At 39.9% G+C, this 24,101-nt stretch overlaps 2 pseudogenes; both read left to right on the plus strand.

The window, feature by feature from the left end:
- The first annotated feature begins 4,097 nt into the window (after window positions 1-4,097).
- Window positions 4,098-9,067, plus strand: LOC132955700 (growth/differentiation factor 10-like; annotated as a pseudogene).
- Window positions 9,068-12,078: 3,011 nt separating this feature from the next.
- The window catches only part of LOC132955934 (dynein axonemal heavy chain 1-like), a 28,975-nt pseudogene continuing 16,952 nt past the window's right edge, over window positions 12,079-24,101 (plus strand).

The raw sequence follows: 24,101 nt of genomic DNA on the forward strand, positions 1-24,101 counted from the left end.
CCTCAGAGTTCATAGGAATCCATTCAAGTTTCTCTGGTCAACAACACTGTGCTTGTTAGTGGACTAAACAGCCAAGAAGCCCATATGATGTAACAAACAGATATAATAAGGCATGAATTGATTTTACGTAACAGAATGTCAAATGTGCTTATTTTCATTCTTTAATTAAAAGGGTTTAATATAAAGGTACATGCACAAATACTTAAAGTCAAGCTACAGATAGTTAAATTAGTTTAGCATTCAGGCTGGAATGCACTTTTTTTACCATGTGGAGTAGCACTCAGTCTAACCCTACAGTGCTGTCAGGTAAATGTTAAATGGACCTGAGCCTGTGTAGTGCTTTTCTTGTCTTTAAACCACATGACACTCACACCCATTCACACACTGATGGCAGAGGTTGCCAATCCCATTCCCATTCAGGTGCTGGGGATTGAACCCCCGACCTTCCGGTTGAGAAACAACCGACTCTACCAACTCAGCCACAGCTACCCCACAACAGGTGAGCTCAAACCCAAGAGTTTTAACCAGGAAGTTGCTATTTGTACTTTATGTAAAACCAACTGACTATGTTCACTAAGTAATTTAACCTAAACCATGATCATATTCTTAAGCATGTAGTTTTAGTAGCTAAATAAAAAGAGTTGTTGCCTAAACATAACCAAGTGGGGAGTACCTGGGATTGTGAAACCTCCCCAGTTTGGCCCATTCAGTGGGTTAAACCAAGTCAGTGGTCTTTCACACAGAACATGAACAGCAGTCGTCTGTACTCAAAGTTGGAAAAGCTTCCCAGAGAAAAACATCAAAGACACATCAAGCAACAAGTAGATGCCAATCGCATCACTGCGCTTTTCAATCCCGCCCTAACCTTCTACCAAAACAAAGAGCTAACAGACCTAAAATCCTCTGAAGGTTTTTTTTTTGGATACCTGGTGGGCTGATCCCGAGGAAACAGCAAACCTAAAGCTCCATAATGATCGTGGTTTCACACCAGAGGTATAACCGGTTTAAAAGTAAGATGTGTGTGAAGTTGTTGGTTGGTGGATTGTGTTCATGAAGCCGTATTAAGCTTCTTATCCAAAAGATGGGCATGAGAGAGGTAGCCCATCGATATTTACATCCAACTTTCAGCAAAGATGGAAAAAAATGTTTTCCAAAAATGTTGAAAATTTCACTTTCACTATCTTCACACATAGAATATGATGAGCTGTGATATTTTCAGCACAACTACAAAGACAGAAAAAATATATTACATAGCCTTTATTCCAAATTAGTTTCTCTTAGAATAAATAAAATAAAACTCCTCATGGAACATAAAGTCTCATGTTCACTTTTAATATCGCGGTTTTAACACCTAATAATAATGAGTTTGTCTTCATTCACCCATTCCCTCTGGACACTCTCTACTTTGTTCAGCGGCTGCATTGCTGGCCAGCTTGACGTGTGTGGGACGCAGAGCCTTCACATGCTCCTCTGATCTCTGGCTGCAAACGCACCATAATGAGGTGACTTCATGAATATTGAGAATTTATGCTCATTGGGAAAAACAGTTTTCAATTCAACAAATTATGAGCCTGGTCATTTACAATGTCCACCCTGACATTTTCTTTACTTCTCATATAGCAGGAAAGCCATTAAGTAGAAGGTTTGCTGGGTGTGACAAGTACTCATAAGTGTTTAAATTATACTCGAGGTGTCGGCTAATCACTGTGGTGAAGACGTTTTTTGGCTCAGTGGCGACAGCTGCTTAGCCAGAGGAGTTGATATAGTTTACTGTACAGGTCTTTTCCTTTTGGGGCAGAAAAAGTTTTATAATCTTCAAACACCTGTTGAAGAAGTCAGATTTTATATCCTTACCTTTAGCTGGCAACACACTAGATAACATTTTAAATCTTGGTATTTTAAATCTTAATGAGGACAATTTCAAGCAATTTTTAACTTTGTAATCCTCCAAATGCACTCGATGATTCAGCCAGGCCATCAGACCACACATCTGCCGTATATAGTCAGGTTTCACAGAGACGATTCCACAGGCATGAGATCTCACAGAAACTTGCTTGATCAAACATGACTTCCAAAAAAATTTCATTGGCTACTGCGGGTATTTGGAGGCAGTCCAATCTTCAAATATCAAAATGTTTGAAATTTACAGGAAGCTCCGACTGGATGAGAAACAATAAAATAAAAACACCACACACTTGAGGATTATCTGGACAAATGATCGGTTGCAACAAGACTAGAACTGGGGGGGAGGGGGGGTCGTCAGGGTCCCCTCGGTTTTCTGACCTTCCCTACTAACAGCTCAGTCACTCCTTTGCCTCCCTTCATATATTCCTGACCTTGTCCTTTGTTAAGCTGTTAGTTCATCCTTTCTGGTTTGCTTTGCTACTGTCTCGGTATTTGTTTTTTATTTTGAGTTTTTTTTTTATCTAAATCCTTAATCTGCCTGCCTGCCTATCTGTTTCCCCATCTGCCAATAATTTCCACTAATCTTTCAAGTCTCTTGGTTCAGTTTAGGCAATTCCACTAACAGGTTATGGTGAGGGTTTCAAAATGTATCTCCTGATATCAGGTCAAATATGAACCCTGTCTCCAATATCAAATCCTCCTGGTCATCCTCTTTAAGAGGGTTTGTGGTTTTAATACTTTAAAGCCACTTTCAGGGGCCCAGATCCTAAGAGAGATTTTGGAAATCAAACTTTGGCTAGTGAGAAGAGTCAAGCCCACATGCATCAATCATTTTAAGTTTCTGCTTCTTAGAACCGTTAGACACATATGTCTGTGTAACAGCACTGATCTTAACCCCTTTAACATCAACTTATCTGAAACCATTTACAAAAAAAAGTTACATCTCCAAAAGAACAAACACCAAAGCAACATTTAGTTGTCCTTACCCAATTAAAACCAATTAGACAAGCCCACGCTGAGTGAAAGCTGAGGTTGAAAGCTCCCTGGGTGGAGACAGATGTTATCTGGCTCTGTCAATGAAGCATCACAACCTTTAAACACAACAGTGTTTTTACTGAAGAGAACCCCAGTCCCAGCAGAGTCCTTTATCTCTGATGTAAGACACGGTGTTGTCAAAGAGCTCCTTGTGATCCCCTCAAGGCCAGTAGGCGGTATTTTAATAGCCGTCTGACCCGTGGTGGCTCTACCCTGCTGCCATCAATCACACACAGGGAAACTATTGTGCAGCATTTGAAGCACAGAAAGCAGAGGACGTCTTTAGATTCAGATTCAGTTTTTTTTATTGTAAAAGGGGAAATTTGCGTTGCAACAGGAGCACACAGAAGACGAGAAACACAAGGACAACATCACCATAAAAACATGGACCAAAAGAAATTTAAAAAAAATCAGACAACACAGCAAAATATAAAACCAAATAAAAACAGTGCAATAAAATCAGCCAAGAGCTCATACCAGAATGGAAATTCAAGTTATTAAAGTGCAAAGTGGAGGTGTGCAAATGTGCAATTCAAGTGCAAAAAGAGCAACAAATACCTCTTTAAGGAAAGTTCTTCTTCTTCTTCTTCTTCTTCTTCTTCTTCTTCTTCTTCTTCTTCTTCTTCTTCAGTCAGATAGTTACATCTGTTTGAATGTTGCTCTCCTGCAGGCAGATAGCTCCACCTGACAGACACAATTTTCACTGCTAATACCATTTACATCTTTATTTTGGGGAAAAGAACAATGGGGGAAATAGGCCTGTACTGTATTTTATAAAAATGATATGAAACTATTTTGATTAGTCTTTTATTTTTAAAACTTTTTCTTGCTGCTTGTAATTTTTTACGGATTTTATTCTCCATGACCTTACCAAAATAATGAATAATAACTTTGACTGCTTGATGATCTGTTTTAAAATTCAATTTTTCAAAATAAAATGAAGGCAAATTTGCAAATTTGGCAAAAAAAATATTTTATTTATTTGTATTTTCTTAATTAAAGTATACAGCTTAAACCCCCCTTTTGATCCCACATTGTCTGACCTCTTCAAGTCCCCCTGTCTCTCAGTGGAGTGGATTGGTTCGTGACGGTTTGCTCTGAACTTTGCAAAACTTTGTAAGCAGTTGACCGAAAAGGCTGCGTGTCTCTCGTTGGTTGTGCGCTCCGAGGCGTCATCATCTGTCATCCAGCAGCAGAGTTTCATGCATGCGTCCTCCTCTGGTCTCCTCCCATTGTGGAAACAGCTGTAGACCATGAACCGTGGAGCGCGGGTCTGACGCGGATTACCTGGATACTACTTGTAAGCGTGGGTGGGCATCCATAAGCGAGAAACTGAAGGCAGCGCTGCTTTGCTTATTTTTGTGGAAAAAATAATTTATCCACGTTTGTTTCTTAATGGATTCACTACAAAGAACCCCAACCATGGCGAGTGGACTTTTTCACACTCTGCATCTGTTACTGATTCTTGAGTCGAGCTGGGGGAAAGTGTCTGAGGATCTCGGAGAAGCTGTGCGGACTCCCCTCTTTCCGTGGAGCAGCGCGTCTTTACGCACGAAAACGCACACCGGGACATGGTCTCCATCAACATGTTCAAAGTGTACGAGAAGTACACGAAAGAGCCGCAGAGCCAGAGGGACGGGAACACCGTGAGAAGTTTTAAAGCAGTCCCAAGTGAGTGAACAATGTGACGATTTATCCAGTCCCAAAAAAAGAAATAATGAGACCTGCTAACTGCTGGATGGTTTCACAATATGTTATAATCACTTTCTGTTGAAAAAAATCGCGAGTATTTTGTCACAAAAATTGAACTAAAAAAAAAAAGACCACTCAATCATGATCATTTGTTCTGTAGACACATTTCACTACTTCAGGTGTAAACTTAAACAGAAACCGTGTTGGGTTTGTTACCAGAAGTTACTTTAAAATTGTTAAATTACACTCATTAACTCCAATTATTTTTCCTATGATAGGACATGCACGTTTTATTTATTTATGTTTACACTTTTTTGAAACCAAGATTCATTTCCGTTTTTATAAATGTAATATTCATCTTCCACTTCTGTTTTTACCTACTGCACGTTTTATCACAGATCTTCCATATTGGGTCCATAACTAGAGAAAAGAATAGAAAGTCCACATTTTATTTAAAAAAAAATGTAAGTTCATTCACATTTTAATATCGTTGCAAATATCCTGATCTTGATTGTTTTATTAGTGGAAAACATCCTGAACGCAGGTGTTTTGTCAATCACCCTGCAGCCCTCACTTCCCTTCAGGGTTAACATCTTCAACTCTCTGCTCGGCCATGATTTAGTGATTAAGTGCCGAACCCTGTTAGTTACCCGGTAGCCGAGACAGCCTAGGTGTTAGACAAGAGCCTATTATCACACTCAGACACTGGCCGCACAGAGGAAAGCCTCAGAGGAGCTCTTTCTGCTATAAGCACTTCCATATGTGTGCGACAGACCTGCTGGACCGATCCAGTGTTTGTCTTTCAGGCTGTGGAGCTGGAAGTGTGGGAGACAAGGAGGTTCAACTTCACGAGTACAGTGATCCAGGATGAGGCTTTTTGGTTATGCGTGAGGCAGGAACATAAGCGTGGCACACTTAATGTTTTCCATGCTGCTGCTGCGTATATTTATCAGATGTGTTGAGCAACATTTTGCGGAACATAAATAAGGTGTGATTATTCACGTCAGTTATTCTGCCAGAATGAACCCATAAAGATAAAGGGAAGAAGAGAGGGGAACACTTTACTTAAAGTTAGTGTGTATTTCAGTGAGAGATCCTCCTTCAGGTCATCTGTTCAAAAAAACTTCTGTGACATAGTTGAACCATCACTGTCCATTTTAAAATGAATAGAAAAAAAAGAAGCGCATGAAAGAGTGTATGAAACACTCTGTGCTTCTCAGGAGAACTTTGTTTTTTTCATGTCTCATTTTAACTTTAGATTTCTTTTCAATCGCCGCAGAAGTCTCTCACGGCAAAGATGTGTTCCAGTTCAACCTGTCCTCCATCCAAGAATCGGAGCTCATCCTATCCGCCTCCTTCCATTACCTCTACAAGCGACCGCGCCATCACCAGTGACCATGGCGCTTCAGAAGACCTCGCCACCCGTCCAGCGGCCTCCAGCATCCCTCCTCCCCGACGCTCCTCTTCCATGGGTCATCCCTCAACTCTGCTTTTGCAACACCACTGGGAAACATAACTTTGGCTCCTTTCAAAAAGGGCTCCTGGCAAAGCAGGGATATAACAGTGCTGGTGAAACATGCCAGGGAAAACAAAGAGCTTGTGGTCACGGTGGAGTTTGATTTGGGGCTTGGTGCGGCTCGGGTGCAGCAGAAAGAGCGCCTCTCTCCAGCCAACCTGCCGTACATTTTGATATACGCCGATGATCGAGCCATAGATGAACCGAACAGCGTGGCCATGTCCCTGCAGCGGTATGGCTCTTTACCTGTAGGGGAAGACGCACCCACCTCAGCCTCAGCCTCAGCCTCAAGGACACGTAGGGAGCTTCACCTCCAGATCCAAACCAACGACATCCCAGAAGTGCAGTTCAACTCCCTGAAGAACCACGAGCTGTGGCAGAACACATATTTCCCTGCCAAAGCCAAAGCAGCAGACAAATCGGTCAGGAGGCCGGGTCAGGACAGCGGCAAGGGCCTGAGTAAGCCCCAGGTGCTGAGCTTCGATGAGAGGACGATGAAAAAGGCCCGGAGGAGACAGTGGAGCGAGCCCAGGGTGTGCGCCAGGAGGTACCTCAGGGTGGACTTCGCTGACATCGGCTGGAGCGAGTGGGTTTTGGCACCAAAGTCGTTTGATGCCTTCTACATACACCCGTATCATTTTGAATGTATAAAACAGGAAATAACACAGAGCATGCTCGTGCAGCATCTGTGAAATTAACTGTCTTACATTAGGACCTATATTAGGAAAAACAACTGAAGATACAGTTGCATGTTCTGTAATATGTCTGGCTTTTTTTTTTTTCATTTTACTACAATTTAAACATTTTTTTTCTTTATGTCTTTCATTGTAAAATTAGACTAAATGAAGGTTTTGTTCTGTGTATCATGGATTAAAAACTAAGAAATCAGGGCCACATAACCATTAAAAGTGATTATCTGTTGCGTATTTAAAGCTCCTGTGAGGATCTTTTGTTTTTTGTTGATTGTGGCGCCCTCTGTGGACAAAGTGGTGTCACCGATCTTTTTATTGATCCTATCTTGTATACGCACACGTAGGTCATTTATTCTGACAAAATATCTCCTGCTGCTTTCCTTAAACAGACAAACATACCACTTAATGTGAGTGTCTGCTGTGGAAAATGTTTTTAGCATGTCTCATCTGGCACCTACCCCGTGGCAGCAGTTACAGGCATTAAAAATTAAAGTGTATTCTTTTGTTTCATTCTTCATACTGATACGCTCGTTTGCTAATAGTGTTAATTTCAGTCAGTTTAAGAACCAGTTGAAAACTCCTCATAGGGGGCTTTAAAGTCCAAGGCAAGGCATTCAAGAACGAGTATTTCAGTCTAGTTTTAAACCTTTTGGTCACTTTTTTTATTTTGAGTAAATTTAAATCAGTACTTTTAAAGCTCTGTTGACATTTTGCCTTGATTTTGTCAGTTGTAATAATAAGACCTTTAAGATTTAATCCTTTTCACTTCCCCTCATTACCGCAGGTGGTTCGTCCTTCCAATCACGCCACTATCCAGAGCATCGTCAGAGCCGTGGGAATCGTCCCCGGTGTCCCTGAACCGTGCTGCGTCCCGGAGAAGATGAGCCCGCTCAGCGTTCTCTTCCTCGATCCGCACAGGAACAAGGTGCTAAAGGTTTACCCGGGCATGTCTGTGGACACCTGTTCGTGTCGATAAGGATGTAGATGGGTGAACATTTCATCAAAGGAGATTAAAAGATTACGAGGAGGACGTGTATATTTAGACTCAACACATGAGGACAGCATTTCCAAGAGGACAGACGGGATGCGGAGAGCTGAGGATGAACTAATCTGATGGAATGGACTCAGTTTGAGTCTCGGTTTGAGAACTCTTTGCTGGATCTTGGAATATTTTTTGCATGTTCGGACATTGACTCAGTTTTTTCTTACTTATTCTTATAGATGTATTCTTGTCCAAACGGTGCTTCTTTGTGTATTTTCCTTCCCTAAAAGCATTTATAAGAAGTGCACTTAATACTATCCTGTGTATGTAATGGTTGTAAATGTGTGCTGTGTAGATTAACTGAACATTAAGGACAAAAGTCTTCAGCTTTGTAGATTACTCAAGAACATTTCTTCGATCCTTTTTGCAGCACATTTTCACTTTTATACAGTGTTTTTACCCTTTTTTAACGTGTCAGACGTTTATATTTGATTTTCTGGTCTCTCTTTTTTTTGATAAGCTCAACTTCTGGGTTGGACAGTTTCTGAAACAGTGTGACCTCAGGAGCCTCTTGTCTTTGCCCATTCCTTGAGGATTAACCTGCAGACTCGTGAACTTTACGTGGACTCACAGACTCTGGAGGAACACAGAGGATCTATGGCAGCACATTTACATCCTAAACCCTTGTCATGTAAACACTGTAGCTACTAATGCAAACTAAACACTACTTATTCATAAGTGATGTTTTAATAGGTGTCATAATATGAGCACCCCCCTTATTTTAGCGGGGTGTTGGTAATGCATGAGAGGTTTTATCTCCTTTGAATTAAGTTTCAGTTACCATTTGTTTATATCTTGTACATAATGAGTGTATCGTCTGAGATTTCATGTAGCACAGCATGGCTTGTTTTTACTTCATTATGAAAACAGTGCTTTGCTGCCCCCTGCTGTGCATTTTTGGGAAAGTTGAAAGGGACATTTTGAAGGAGACCAGTTCTAATACTCCCTGTATAAACTATTCTGTTATCAAGGTGGACATGTACAGTTTGTAATAATAATAATAGATTGACATATCTATTATACATATATATCCAATCTTATTACTGAATGCTTCAAAGTGGACTTGAAAAGGTATGTGATGTGTATTTTAACAGATTATAGAATAAGCCTGGTAAGGAAATAAAACAAATTGTACATATCTTAAGAGATTCTTTTGGATTTAATAAAAATAGATTCTTTGAGAAATTCAGACATATTATATATGAAATATATAAGGGACACTGAATAGACTAAATGGACTTGAGCTTATATATATTTCTTTTCTAGTCTTCTGACTAATCAAATCGCTTTTACACCGCAGGTCACACCTACACATTCACTCACTGATGGCAGAGGCTGCTGTGTACATTTTCCATCAGAGGTATACTAATCACGTTCATACACATTTATACGCCGCCAACGAAGCATTGGGAGCAACTTGGGGTTCAGTGTCTTGCCCAAGGACACACAGCACAAGCACTGGAGATGGGGATCGAACCCCCGACCTTCCGGTTGAGAGAGACGCCGACTCTACCAACTGAGCAGAAAGAAGAACAATCCTATACTATTTAACCTTCAAAATGATCAAACATTTCACTAACATATGGATTAATGTGCCATTCTTATTTAAAGTTTGTTGGATTTTTATGAAATTTAAAATAAGGCAGTAGATGTTTAAAACTTGACCCAGGGACAGATGACTTCAAGCTAAAAGTTACACATAGACCTAAATGTCTACTTCATATATAATAAGAATAATGACCCAAAAACGTTTTCCTTTTGGACTTCAGGCAACAATAAAGGCTGCAGATGATGAATCACCTGTGAGGTGTATTTTGTTATGGAGATTTCTGTGTCTTTAAAACTTTGCATAGGCTATTTCTGAACAAATCTTTCGATCACTGGGTAGATTGTGATTGGCTGAAGAGGAATCCATGGTCGGTATGGTTCGTCTCCAGGTGCATCATTTATATCAAATCATCATTTGAACACAAACAAAACCTCAAAGTGACACGGAAAGTCTTTCAGCTACGATTTCTTCAAAATTCACGCTTCAACTGCGGATTTTAATCACCTTGAGAAGGAATACTCCCTAAATCACATCAAGATCCAAACAATCAACTTCCGGGATGGAAAAGGTAAGATTTGAACTATTTGACGATCTTACTATTAGGCTAATGCAAACTGTCAGAATCAGACTGTACCGGATCAATTCATCTATTAAAACAAGACCAAAAACTGCTCTTAATTACTGAATAGAATTTTATTAATGCAAAGTTACATCTAAATGTAGTTTTTTTAAATAATCAGTAAGTAAATATAATATAGGCCTATTTTCACGAAAGTTCATACTCTTCTGATAAGTGCCATTATACTGTAAGCCACATGTCAGTAAATGCCAAAATAGTATTTTGTGTTCATGTAAATGTAGGTCTTCATTATTACTTCTGGGGGCATGTGTAGCTCTAAGTTATAAGACCAAAAGACACATGAAGGTCTAACCATGATCCACGCTTTGTTACCCGTCTTTAAATCCTATTGTTGGTTGCCTCTCTTTAATTTGCTTGCAAATATTTAATGTAGGCTAGTTAAACAGCATATTGCCTTATCACAGGATAATAAGAAGGCGTAAATACGGTTCCTTCTTGGCCTATCTCCGATGGTTGCCAGATGAGGACGAAATCTGTCCTGCAGGTTTTATTACTCCTGGATTATTAGCCTACTATAACAGCACACCTGCTAATAGTAGAACTATTGGTCAGGACCGTCACATCTCGTCTGATGCTGTTGTCGTGTCAGGATATTTAATGAACTGAAAATAAAGGGGCTGTGCCAAGTGCGTAAAATGCGCACAGCACCTCTCTCGATTAGCAAACGCGCATACTAATAGGCTATCCCTCCGCTTAAAAGAAATACAAGTACGTATATGATGTTATCAAACAGAACCTTATTGTTGACAGTAGGTCCAATCATAAGTTGTGTTTTTGCATTTTGTTTTGTTTGGATTTGTGTGCTTGAATTACTTTTGCGCTCTTTGTAGCCTAATGTTGACTGATTAAAGCATAGACTGTAAATAATAGCCTGTGATATTTACAGTCATTCCATGGTGCATCATTTATATCAAATCATCAAATCATCAACACAAAAAAAAACATCGGTCTGTGTGGTCTGGCACCAGGGTGGAGAGATTCGTCTCCATGACAACCGTTGCCGCGTAGCCTACACATTAACTTCTACTGAGATTTAAACTCGTCCAGCTGTCTATGCTACGCTATGTTGATAATACTTTAAAGAACAGTCACCACCTGCAATGAAATAAGGTACTTCAATTATAGTTTTAAGTTGTTTTCAAAGTAAAAGTGTTGAGTTTGGTAGCATAGCTACTAACACTTTTAGCTGTATGAAGCGATAATCGGGAGCGACAGCATGCTAATGTTATGAAATAGCTTATTTAGCTGTTTCCCTAGTTATTTGACTGTAGCACTCGGTTTAGTGTTGTAAAGTTGACTTGCCTAAAAGTATTTGGGTTATTTGTGGGTGAATCTTATAGCTACATTAGATGACAGTATCAGAAGGAAATACAGATAGCCTTTATACAGCCGTTTATTTTATTTATTATTATTTATTTGTTAGGGACAGTGCATATTAATGAACAGCTGTAACAATTACAGCTGTGAAAATGCCAGATTTCCATCTGTTGTCCCTAGGCAGGTAACAGAGAAAGACAAATTACAAATACAAATACAAAGGCACAAGTGACACAAGACAATAATAGAGGTTAAAGGTTAAAGGTGGTCACAGACTTGGTTTTCCTTTATCCACTGTTTGAGGTGTGTTTTGAAGGTTGCATATGTTTGTGAGTCTCTTATTGTGAGTGGGAGAATATTCCAATATTTAGTTCCTTTGACTGACAGAACAGTTTGTCCGAATGTAGTGCGTCTGTATGGGACCTCACAGTCTCCTCGGGCTGTGGCCCTGGTGCCGTTAGACTTTTTCAAACGGAAGGGCAGACACTATGCACATTTCTAACACAATATTTAGAATTTCAATACTTTGTACTCAAATCCATAACACTACTTAATACTCAAATACAGAGGTTTATAGTTGAAAAAAGTGGTTTTAGGGTTTAGTTACTCTTTAATTCATGCCTACATTGTGTAACTACCTAAAGTTGATTGAGGAATTATTACGTATCGATCGTGTTCTACTTCCAGATGATGGAGAGGAAAAACTTCCCTGGTTTCGGTGTTCTGGTGCCTCATCCTCCGAGCAAACCTGCGCAGCCCAAACCTCCAGCCCTGAGTTACAGACAAAAACTTCCTCCAATCAGAAATTCCTCTGCGACTGAACAGAAGGGCCTCTACTCAGGTGACATCAGTACAATCCATGTTCAGGTAAAAGAACACAAGCAATTGCTTTTGAAACTTCAAATTCTGACGTTTTATAAGTAATTTAATTCACTGCCGCTATATGCAATCGGTTATAGGCTAACTGTTTATTTATTAGTCTAATAGTGTTGGACCTGAGATCCGGAAGAGGTCACAGCCCCAACCCATCCTGAAGTTCAGGAATCACAAAACAACACATTGTGAGATTGAGCACAAAAGGCCTCATTTAACTGATAGTCAATTGATTTTTAATAAAACACATTTCTGTGTAAAAACTTGATCTTTTGCACTGTTTTCCTCACTTTTTTTTCTGACTTCTTCTGGAATGAAGATACATCCAAGGTTCAGCTGCCCTACCAAACAACTCCTGGGCAGATCCCCCGCAAGTTAAAGATAGAGAGGTATGTACTGTTTGTGTTTAACATGTATTATAGAAGAGGGCATTTATTTTAGTGGTGTTTGAGCTTTCCATTTTAAACATGTGATGTGGTGTACATACAGGGCAGATTAAGTGGTGTAATGTTAATGTTACTATGAGACTCTATCATGCATTAACTTAGCCTACTTATTTAGTATGGTTAGCTGATAAAGTGTTGTCTGTGAATTTGTTTATTTGTGAATGTTTAACTTAAAGTGCTTTTTATTGTTTGCATAGATGCCGAAGGGAGTACTTGAAGTTGGACTTGGAACAGCTTCTGGAAGAAAAAGGCATATGTTCCAGTCACCTCATGATCAGCGACGAGCCTGTGACTACACCAGACCATTCTGTGCCACCTTACCTCCCACTAGAGGTCAGTCTGTAACTGCTGCAACCCGTCTGAGCCATTACATTCTGGAGCACATCTCTCATCTTTCCTACATCCTTCACTTAGATCTTTGACAATGAGGAGTATGACTGCCGGACTCCAGAAGACTGGCTGGCCTGCAATGCTGATGGAAAAACTGTTCATGGAAAAGCCCTGCTGCCTACAGAGAACAACATTCCTTCTGGTAAGATTTCCTCAGTAAGGTTTCCTACATTTTTTTTTTTAACACTGATGATCAGAATTCTGTTCTCTGAGTTTTACTTTCATATCTCTCATTAAGATGATCCAGAAAGCTCCCTGCTGGAGTACAGCTGGCATTTAGTTGAAGTTCTTGAATTCAGTAAGGAGAAATGCCAGTATCTTGTACAGAAGGTTCACCAAAACACTAAGCCGACAGGTAAAAAAAAACATTTTTTTTGTCTTTATTACAATATTTCTTTTCTTTTTTTGTCTTCTAAACACTTTGATTATTTTTTTTACCATGTATTCATGCTTTCAATCTCACTCGGTTGCTTAGAGGTAAACACACTGCAAACAGACACTGGGCACTGGGTACCCAGGATTAGAGTGTTATTCATTGCTGAGGACCCACGTGTATTTGTCGAACGGATCCAGTTTGCCCTGCGTTTGAGAGATAACGTAGAGGCTCTGATTTTCTATCACTTGACTGTGGACTGCATGCCCATCTGGAGTGGAACACCATCTCTTGATACTGTCAGTCTACAGCGTATCAAAACTTATACCCTTTCAACTCCTGGGCTCAGGCAAAAAATGTGAGTATAAGTGTTTAAGTGCTTCTGCAGTCATTCTCTCCTTATTCAGTTTAATATCAGTCCATCTGAGTTGAAATGTAAACCAACTACTTGGTTGAATAATTGAGATATCATGTGTGCAGTGTGGAAAAGTGTTTAGGGGACCTGGAGATGGAGGTCAAGCTAGATTATGACCGAACAATGAATCGCATGATCTTTGACAAAGTTGTTCAGAGCCAATCAGAGGATTTTTCACACATCAACTTGCCAGAGAAGGAGTCTGAACCCAAGTCTGTACCCCAAAGTGGTAAGGCTGTTAGTCTTGAATCCATTACTTTGAGTTAATATTAAACAAATGAATTACCACCAAATACAATTGTTAACATTGTTTTGTATTTTTCTTTGCACAGGTTGCGTTCCAGTACCTTACTTTGACAATAAGAGAAAACAAGCTGCTTTTGTCTTCCATTCCCTGCTAACAAAGCCCGAGGTGATCTGTGTGTTATCTATAACATGGCTGGAGTGCCACAAAGTAGCAACCATGAAACTGTTCAATGTCACTTCAGACAAACCTCTGCAACTCGACGAGTTTGAAGTCATGCAGTTTCACGTACACACTCAGGTATTTTGGTAAAGGGGATCTTTTATATATATCATACTGGGATAAATACAACTGATCTTTAGAAGCAGTGGATCTATTTCTCCCTCTGCAGATAAACTTGTTTCTAAGAGAAACATGGATAACCACGCTGAGCAACAGCATCTGTTCCAAGCTTGGGGTCCTGGGCAGGGGCTCTTATAACGTCAACGAGTCCTGCTGGGACATGTACAAGTTTTCCAAGATGCCCAGACTGATGGCTGTGGTGCGCCTCTACATGCAGGACTCCCTGCGCTTCCTTGTGCAGGATTCATTGGCCAGCCTGACTCAGCTGCTTTTAGATGCCTGCCACAATGTGCTGACATGTCCTCAGGAACTGGTCTGGGGAAGCAACCTTATCACAAGCCCCTACAAGTAAGATAGTATGCACATCAATGAATAAAATGACAGCACATTTGCAATCAGATAAACAGCTAAGCACACCTTTGCACTCCTCTTCCATTGTATTTCATGAGTATACCTTTGAGCCTGTTTTATATTTTGTATGCTCTGCAATTGTAATGAGTGTTTGATGTGAGTAAGACATAACAAGTTACTTTCAGAATACTCAGTTTTGTGTTGGTAATTATAAATCATTCCCAAAAACAAGGCCAAAGAAGAACCCTCTGTTCCTGGTGGACTTGGTACTTGATCAGACTGGGGTCCATTACAGCCCTCCTCTGGAAGGTTTTGAGCCATCCATCATTAACCTTTTTGATAAGGGTATTTTGGTCACAAAAAATGTACCACAGCTTGAAAAGGTAAACTAAAATCTGCAATCACACGAGATACAGATAGTTGAATTAAAGATGTGAATATGAGGATATGAAACTTGTTAACTGGGAGCTCCTTATCGATTTATGATAACAATCACATACAGAATATGCTCAAAGTGGCGATGATGTTGAGGATTCAATTTGACCTCTCTTGTCCATGACAGTTTGTGATGAAAAATTTGTTATTCGGCGATGATCTGTTGCTTGACTCGGTGAGTTTACGGGAATCAGAAGTAACTGAGCTAAGAGAGAAGGTCCGCAGTGTCGTGAAACAAGCAGCCATTCCGCTCAGGGCTTACGCTGCTGAATATGAGAAACACTTGGCGCTACACAACCTGGACATAGAAACTCATCTCAAGTAAGTCTGTTTATATTACTTTGGTCATTTCTCCTACAAGTGCATAGAGGTAGTCATTCTGGTTTATGTTCTACTCTGCTAGTTTTCCTCTATTAGTCCTCTATTAGTCCTCATTTCGTCTTCTCTTCCAGATTGAATACAAATGCAGAAATGACATCCCAAATAGTGAAGAGAGAGGTGGAACAGCATCTAAAAGACCAGGAATTAATCGAATACTCCCTGCCAGCCTCGATTGTCATCGGCCCATTTGTAGTCCACGTCGAAGCTGTGCGTAAGGCTCTCGCAAACAAAAAAAAGTCTTTGGCCAATGCTATGTTGGAACAGCTTGCTCACAAGTTACGCAAGCAGGTTGATGATGTAAGTTATTTATTTAAAAAAGTTTATAATGTAGGGGATTTATGTTCAGTAAATGTAAACAAAACACATCACTTAACTTCATCTTGAAAGTGACCCTCACCTGCTTATTAGCTTGCATGAAGTTTGTATCTTGTCTGTGTGTGTACAGGTGTGTGAAGAGTATAATGTAATTAGTAGAAAGCTGCATGAGAAGCCCAACAGCATTGAGGAACTGACTGAAAAGAGGGACTGGATGAAGCAAATCCCTGAACAGCTCAAGATTTACAAGGTAAAGAAAACTGTCTATTCCAGTTCTGTTAAATCTGAATAATTTATTTTCAAACAAATCTGCTTAATTTTTAATTAAAATGTTCAACAGGAACTCATTGACAAGACCCTGACAGATTATGATCTACTTGAAGAACTTGTCTATAGTCTTTCAAATGACGATTTCAACAAAAAGTAAGTGTTACTTCTTCAGGATAATTTAAAAACAAATCTGGTTAGTGTCATTTGGGATTAAGAGCGATTTGTTTGGTTGATAGTGAGTAGAGGGACATGGAGAGTTATCAATGTGATGCTTAAGTACTTTATCTGTGCAGATGGTCAGCTATTGGATGGCCACAAAGGATTATCAGCCAGATGGAAGTAGCAGGGATTCAAAATGTGGAGGATGAGGAGCTCTTCCGTAAAATCCAGCTGGTTGACCAGAACAACTTTGAGGAGCATCTGGATTCTCTACAGGTGAGCTGTAATATCTACCCTCGTGTCAACAATTTAAAAATTCACATGCTCAGACCTTGGTTTAATTTGTATTGAAATTTAAAATTATTTCTAATTCCTCACCTAAAGATGATATAATTTGTTCCTAAATTTGTTCCTACCGAATTTCCCCCTAGGATTAATAAAGTATTTCTGATTCTTATTCTGATTCTGAAATCACTACAACTTTGTTTATAGAGGTTGGTTGCTGGGTTTACGGGCCACTCGGACATTGATCATGCCCATGAGGTGGCCAATAAGATGAGGCGTACAAGCAAGCAACTTAAGGAGTGCCAGACAATGGTTCAGACCTACAACACCAGAGAACGTTTGTTTGGTAGTCCTGTCACCAATGTGAGTAAAAGAGAAACCAAAGTTATCTTTAGATAAATATTGTCATTCCAATGAAATGGGAACTGATGTACTTTTGTCGTGCCTTTCCTTTACAAATGTGTATTACAGTATGATCGTCTGCAAAAGTTGGTAAAGGACTTCCAGCCTTTTAAAGACCTTTGGACAACCACGTCTGATTGGCTGCGTTGGTATGAGAGCTGGCTCAATGACCCACTGTCCTCCATCGACCCTGAGCAGCTTGAGCGCAATGTTTCAGATGCACACAGGACCATGCACAAATGTATTAAACAATTCAAGGACATTCCTGGTACGTCACACTTCCATCAAAAATCACACTTAAGTCCTCCAAGCGGGCGGCCCAGGATCGAATCTGACCTGTGGCTCCTCTCTTTTTCTAGCCCAAAAATAAACCTTTAAAAAAAAAGAAAAAAAAGTGAAGTACAACAATTTGTTTGTTTGATGTGTGTTTTACCTTTTCCACTTTCTTGTGTTACCCCACAATAGACAGCCAGTTGGTGGCAACTGTGATCCGCAGCAAGATTGAGGACTTCAGTCCTTATATTCCTCTGATTCAGGGCTTGAGGCACCATGGGATGAGAAACCGCCACTGGGACATGCTTTCAGAACGGATTCAGATGAAAGTCAAGCCCAAAGCTAACCTGACTTTCTCACGTTGCCTGGCGCTTGGCCTACAGAACCATGTGGATGACATAGCACATGTTGCTGAGGTGGCAGGAAAAGAGTACACCATCGAACAGGTACTTTTGAGCAGCACATTAAGGGCAGTGTTTTATTCATTGTTAAGATGTGTATTGTAAAAGATGTCTGATCAATTCATTGTGAAGTTGGATCTGAAAAGATTGAATAGGATTCTGTTAACACACTATAATCTCCTTTGTGAACAAAATATTGGAAGTAGTTATGCATGTCAACACAGTCGGAGCAGTTCAGGGGGAGTTACACCAATGCTTGCTAATGAGCAAGCTTTTTCAAATGAATACAACCCAACTCACTTTTCTTTTGATCAATAAGTCATTGTGGGAATGTCAACTTTAAATTAACGGGCTGCTTTTTTTCCAAACCTGGCTCGTAGGCCCTGGAAAAGATGGAGCAAGAGTGGGCGAATGTATTCTTTGATGTGTTGCCTTACAAGGAGACAGGCACCTACATCTTAAAGAGCCCAGATGAAGTTTCCCAGTTGCTGGATGACCACATAGTCATGACCCAGAGCATGTCCTTCTCTCCCTTCAAAAAGACCTTTGAAGCCCACATCAACACCTGGGAGAGCAAGCTCAGAATAACTCAAGTACTCACAGACTCACTTCAAGTTTAGTTGTCTTGTATTATTAAAATGCCGTGTCTTATGCTGTGCTACTGCCTTCGTCTGGTGCTTGTAGGATGTGCTGGAGGAGTGGCTTACATGCCAGCGTTCCTGGCTCTACTTGGAGCCAATTTTCAGCTCTGATGATATCAACCAGCAGCTGCCCGTTGAAGGAAAAAGATACCAGCAAATGGAACAAACTTGGAGGAGAACAATGAAAAGTGCCTTTAAAAATCCAAAGGTCAGATTCTCCTAAAGACGCCTTAGATAGGAGGATGCTTAATCAAAATGTTTTAAAAATTTTTACTCTAGAGCTAAAGAATGAAACTGTTGATTTCCTTGTGAAAACCTTTAGATGAATGTTTCTGGATTTTTCTGCAGGTGATAGAAATTTGTCCAGATGCTCACCTATTAGACAAACTGAAATACTGCAACACGTTGTTAGAACAGGTACAGAAGGGTCTGAGTGAGTACTTGGAGACTAAAAGAAGTTCCTTTCCCAGGTAGGCATCACCACAACTACTATGAAAGTGCTCTGACCTTGATTCCACTTACCATTACTTAAAGAGTTTATACATTTATGTCACTTTTTCATATTATATTGCCATCTCATCATCAATACTAATCAGCAAAATAAATATGCTTTAAATTCTTATAAAATGGGAAGCTATGACACAAAGAAACAAACAATAATGGTTACTTCAAGCGAGAATTGGTTAAATGATGAAACACTATTGATTATACAGACTTAGTGAATATTTGTTTGTAGGTTTTACTTCCTATCGGATGATGAGCTCCTCGAGATTCTGTCCCAGACCAAAGATCCTAATGCTGTGCAGCCACACTTACGCAAATGCTTTGAGAACATTGCAAGGGTTTGTTCTGGCTGGTTCTGCCTTTACTTTATTCTGATTTTCTTTTAGATATTACTTAAAATGCAATACGCATGCTGCCTGTGATAAAGTCTTCTGTCGGTTTTCAGCTTAAATTCCAGTCAGATCTACAGATCACTCACATGTACTCAGGAGAAGGGGAGGAAGTGAAGCTGTTCCTGCCTGTGTGGCCGACTGGAAATGTGGAGGACTGGCTTAGGGATGTTGAGAAATCTATGAAGGCCACATTGAGGGATAATATTGACCGCTCTCTCAAAGTCTATCCTGAGGTCTGAAACCCTCCTCTTGTATAACATTCATTTTTGTGCAATTTCAAGCTGAGGAATATTTAATATGTGGAGTTTATGTTTGATCTGTGCTTTCTCTCTTGACCCTTCAGCAACCTCGTACAGAGTGGGTCTTATCGTGGCCTGGCCAAGTAGTCATCGCTGGCTGTCAGGTCTTCTGGACCACTGAGGTGTCTGAGGCCTTGGAGCAGGGAGACATGGCCAGCCGTCTTTATCCACAACTACAGACACAGGTATAAACAATTTCTGTTTTACTTTACTAACATTTACACCAAACATCATGCACATGGCAGTTTACCCCAAACTTTATGCTGACATTCTTAACATTTTCACATCTGTTTCTGAAGCTGGGGGACTTGGTGCAGCTAGTGAGAGGAGGTCTGTCAAAGATGCAGCGATCTGTGCTCTCTGCACTTATTGTCATAGAAGTGCATGCTAAGGATGTTGCAGCCAAGCTAGTGGAGCAGGAGGTCTCAAGCGTCAATGATTTTGAGTGGATCAGCCAACTCAGGTTATCTTTTGATGTTTTTGGCCTGTCTTTTTTTGGCTTTTAGTTGTATCACTCCTTTCACACCTTTTTGCAATTCTGTGGGCGCAGAATAAGTTGGATACTGCTCTTTTCGTAGATATTACTGGGCAAAAGATGACCTTTACATCTGTGCAGTAAATGCAGAGTTTTTGTATGGATACGAGTACCTTGGTAACTCTGGACGTCTGGTCATCACCCAGCTCACTGACAGGTAGTTGTTTAGTCTTAGTTATCTACTCAGCTTTAGCTCAATGCCACACAGCATTTTAAATACACCATTTCCTGCATCCTTCAGGTGCTACTTGACCCTAACAGGAGCTCTACACCTGAAATTTGGAGGGGCTCCTGCAGGCCCAGCAGGTACAGGAAAAACAGAAACGACTAAAGACCTGGGAAAGGCTCTGGCTATCCAGACCGTTGTTTTCAACTGCTCTGATCAGCTGGACTTCATTGCAATGGGCAAGTTTCTCAAAGGACTGGCAACGTGAGTTAATAAAGTGGGAAAAATGTATCAGTACCAAGTTGCTTGAGTTTTTTTGCTGTTCAATAATACAAATCTTCTTTTAATCATATTTATGCTTTTTGTTTTAGCTCAGGGGCCTGGGCTTGCTTTGATGAGTTTAATCGTATTGATGTGGAAGTGCTGTCTGTGGTGGCACAGCAGATCACCACCATACAAAAGGCCCAGCAGCAAAGGGTGAGATGCTGTTTAACTAAGAATTCACACTCTGGGACTGACTGCACTTATTAACAGAAAACTATAGTTATACATGTACTCTCTGTATTTACAGGGAGAATGTTTTCCATCTGACAATTGTACTTGTGCATAATGTTAAGTTGAATAATGGTCAGGTCAGCTTATGGAGGAAGCATAAAGACTTTTTTATGCAACACTATAGAAGCATACTTCTATAGTGATGCTTAATAAAACAGAACTATGACAATGCAAGTAGAAAGTTTAACATCATGTTGTGTTTTAGTATTGTAGGACTACAGAATAATGTAAAATGAACCTAATATACAACTCTTACAAGAATTGCATTTTAATTGCATATATGCAAGTGATTTTAATTTTTTGTGCAAAAGGAAGTTTCAAATGTTTACAATTTTTTTTACAAGTGTTTACAATTTTTTGTAAACCTTTGTAACTTCGCTTGGTACAAAAAATGTAAATCAGCCATAGGGCCATAAAGAGTCAGTAATCTGTTACTAAATCAGTGTGTTTGTGATGTGTCTTTAGGCAGAACGATTTATGTTTGAAGGGTCAGAGATCCCTCTTGTTCCTTCTTGCGCTGTGTTCATCACTATGAATCCTGGATATGCTGGGCGCACTGAACTTCCTGACAATCTCAAGGTTTGAAAATGCTATCTGAAATTGAATAACTGTTTATCCCTGAGGGCGAACAGATGAGGTTTACAATACAGGAGTTTCTATTTTCTACAGGCCCTGTTTCGCCCTGTGGCCATGATGGTCCCTAACTACGCTATGATTGCTGAGATCTCTTTGTACTCATTTGGCTTCAGTGATGCCAAAGTCCTCTCCAAGAAGATCACCACCACATTCAAACTCTCCTCTGAACAGCTGAGCTCTCAGGTACTGTATGGGTTCAGAGGATGTCAGAAATGGGACTTGTTTAAACTCAATGTACTTTATGTACACCAAGAAAATGTGCTATGGGTCCAATGAAGTGAGTATACATGAAACAGAAAGCAAATTAAACTCACATATTGTAAAATCTTGTAAATTGATACAGACCTCTGACTTTTTTCACCTTGTACAACTTTAGACTTAAAAAAAATCTGGCCTACAGCGCATAGTTATATAGATATTGGTAAAAGATGAAGTGAGTATGTACATAAGATAACAAACCTTTAAAAATGTTGTGTATTTTCTTGTTTTAATAAAGGATCATTATGATTTTGGAATGAGAGCTGTAAAGACTGTGATCTCAGCTGCTGGCAATCTGAAGAGAGAGAATCCTGACATGAATGAGGTTAGAAATGTGAAAGTGTAAGAAATACTGACCCAAATTGTAAGTTTGTATCTAAACTCTACCTGTCCTATGATTGCTTATGTGTCTGCAATCTTGCTGTCTCCCAGGAGTTGATCTGCCTGCGGGCAATACAAGATGTCAATGTGCCTAAGTTCTTACAGGATGACCTGAAGCTCTTCAACGGTATCGTGTCCGATCTTTTCCCAAAGACTAAGCAGGAACCGATCAACTATGGCACACTCGAAGAATCCATGCGTAACGTCTGCATCAAGAAAAACCTCAAAGATGTGGATGGTAAGTGATTTTGGGTACAGAAAATATATTTTGATGCACCTGTTTTCTCATGAAGAAGAGGTCACAGTATTTTGTTGATTGTAGGATATATCAGTAAATGTATTCAGCTGTATGAGACCACAGTGGTGAGGCATGGACTGATGTTGGTGGGGCCCTCTGGATCAGGGAAAACCAAGGTGAGTCTTTGACTTTTCCCAAAAGAAAACAATGACATTACTTTTTCAGTGTATAGTTCTTCATGTACGTTTAATGTTACATTTGTTAGTGTTACGAGATACTAGGTGCTGCAGTAACAGCTCTGAAGGGCCAGCCCTCTGTGAGTGGAGGCATGTATGAATCTGTTCAGATGTATGTCCTCAATCCCAAGTCTATCACAATGGGACAGCTCTATGGAGAGTATGACTTGCTCACACACGAGTGGTAAGAACTACAAATAGCAAACTACAGTACAAAGACAAAAACTCTGAGACTGACTTAACACTCACTTTGCTTCTTTGTCCATCCCTATAGGACCGATGGTATCCTCTCATCTCTTATCCGTGGAGGTGCATCATCCATGGACGAAGAGAAAAAGTGGTACATGTTTGATGGGCCAGTGGATGCTGTATGGATTGAGAACATGAACACAGTGCTGGATGACAACAAAAAACTGTGCCTCAGCTCAGGAGAAATCATTAAACTGACAGATGTAAGGTTAAGCTTTCGCATTCTTTGTTTATTTCTCTTGTGCTGATTCTGTCAAATGTATACCCAGGCATTCTGTGTCCTTACTTCTGTAGGTGATGACCATGATGTTTGAAGTACAAGACTTGGCAGTTGCATCTCCAGCCACAGTGTCTCGCTGTGGTATGGTCTACCTGGAGCCAAGTATTTTGGGCCTTGTCCCTTTCACAGAGTGCTGGCTGAGGCGGATCCCTGAAGCCATGAAACCTTTCACAGAGCAGCTGAATTCCCTGTTTGCCAGGTTCCTGCAGGTCAGAGGGGAGACTAGCAGGATATTTAAATATGTTTTTAACATGTTTTTAACAAGTTTATTATGATAGGTAAAAAAGGCAATGACAGCAACTTTCATCTTGTGTAGATTTTGGTGAGCCCTGTGTTCAAAGTGGTTTGATTTTTCTCTGTTGATTTTGTCCACTAAATGTAGTGTAGTTTCTGAAAAAAGTCATCCTTGTCACTCACTGTGAATGTTTTTCTGTGATTACAAACACTAGAAATGACTCTATACTAATACTCATACTTGTTGCTGGTTGTTATATATATATATAATACTGTTGTTTGCTTTTGAAGCTCATAAAGAGGCATCATTATTATTTCCGGTCTTTTTATAACTACTTAAATACTCCTTAAAAGGGCTCTAATGATTGTTATACTTTTGTCTTTTTTACACAGGACTCCATCAAATGTGTCCGAACATCAGTAAAGGAGGTCATTACATCTTTGGACAGCAACCTGACATGTAGTCTTCTTAAACTAATGGACTGCTTCTTCAATCCCTTCAAAGTTAAAGAGGTTTGTAATCATAATTATGTTACAATCACCCATTATTGAATATACAGTATATGGATTTCTGTACAAATATTCTTCTTTACTTCTTTAAAACTAAAGGTTTGATGTGTCTTATTTGTTATTGAAATACCCATCCTGTGCTGAACTATTTTTTTAAAATACAGACGCTGCTCTGTTATTGAAAATAATTTAGTGTTTTCTTGCCTCTACTCTGTTTCAGTACATGTTGTTCATGCTCTGATAT

This window comes from Labrus mixtus, chromosome 21 (assembly GCF_963584025.1).
Source record: "Labrus mixtus chromosome 21, fLabMix1.1, whole genome shotgun sequence".
In the NCBI taxonomy this organism is placed as follows: Eukaryota; Metazoa; Chordata; class Actinopteri; order Labriformes; family Labridae; genus Labrus; species Labrus mixtus.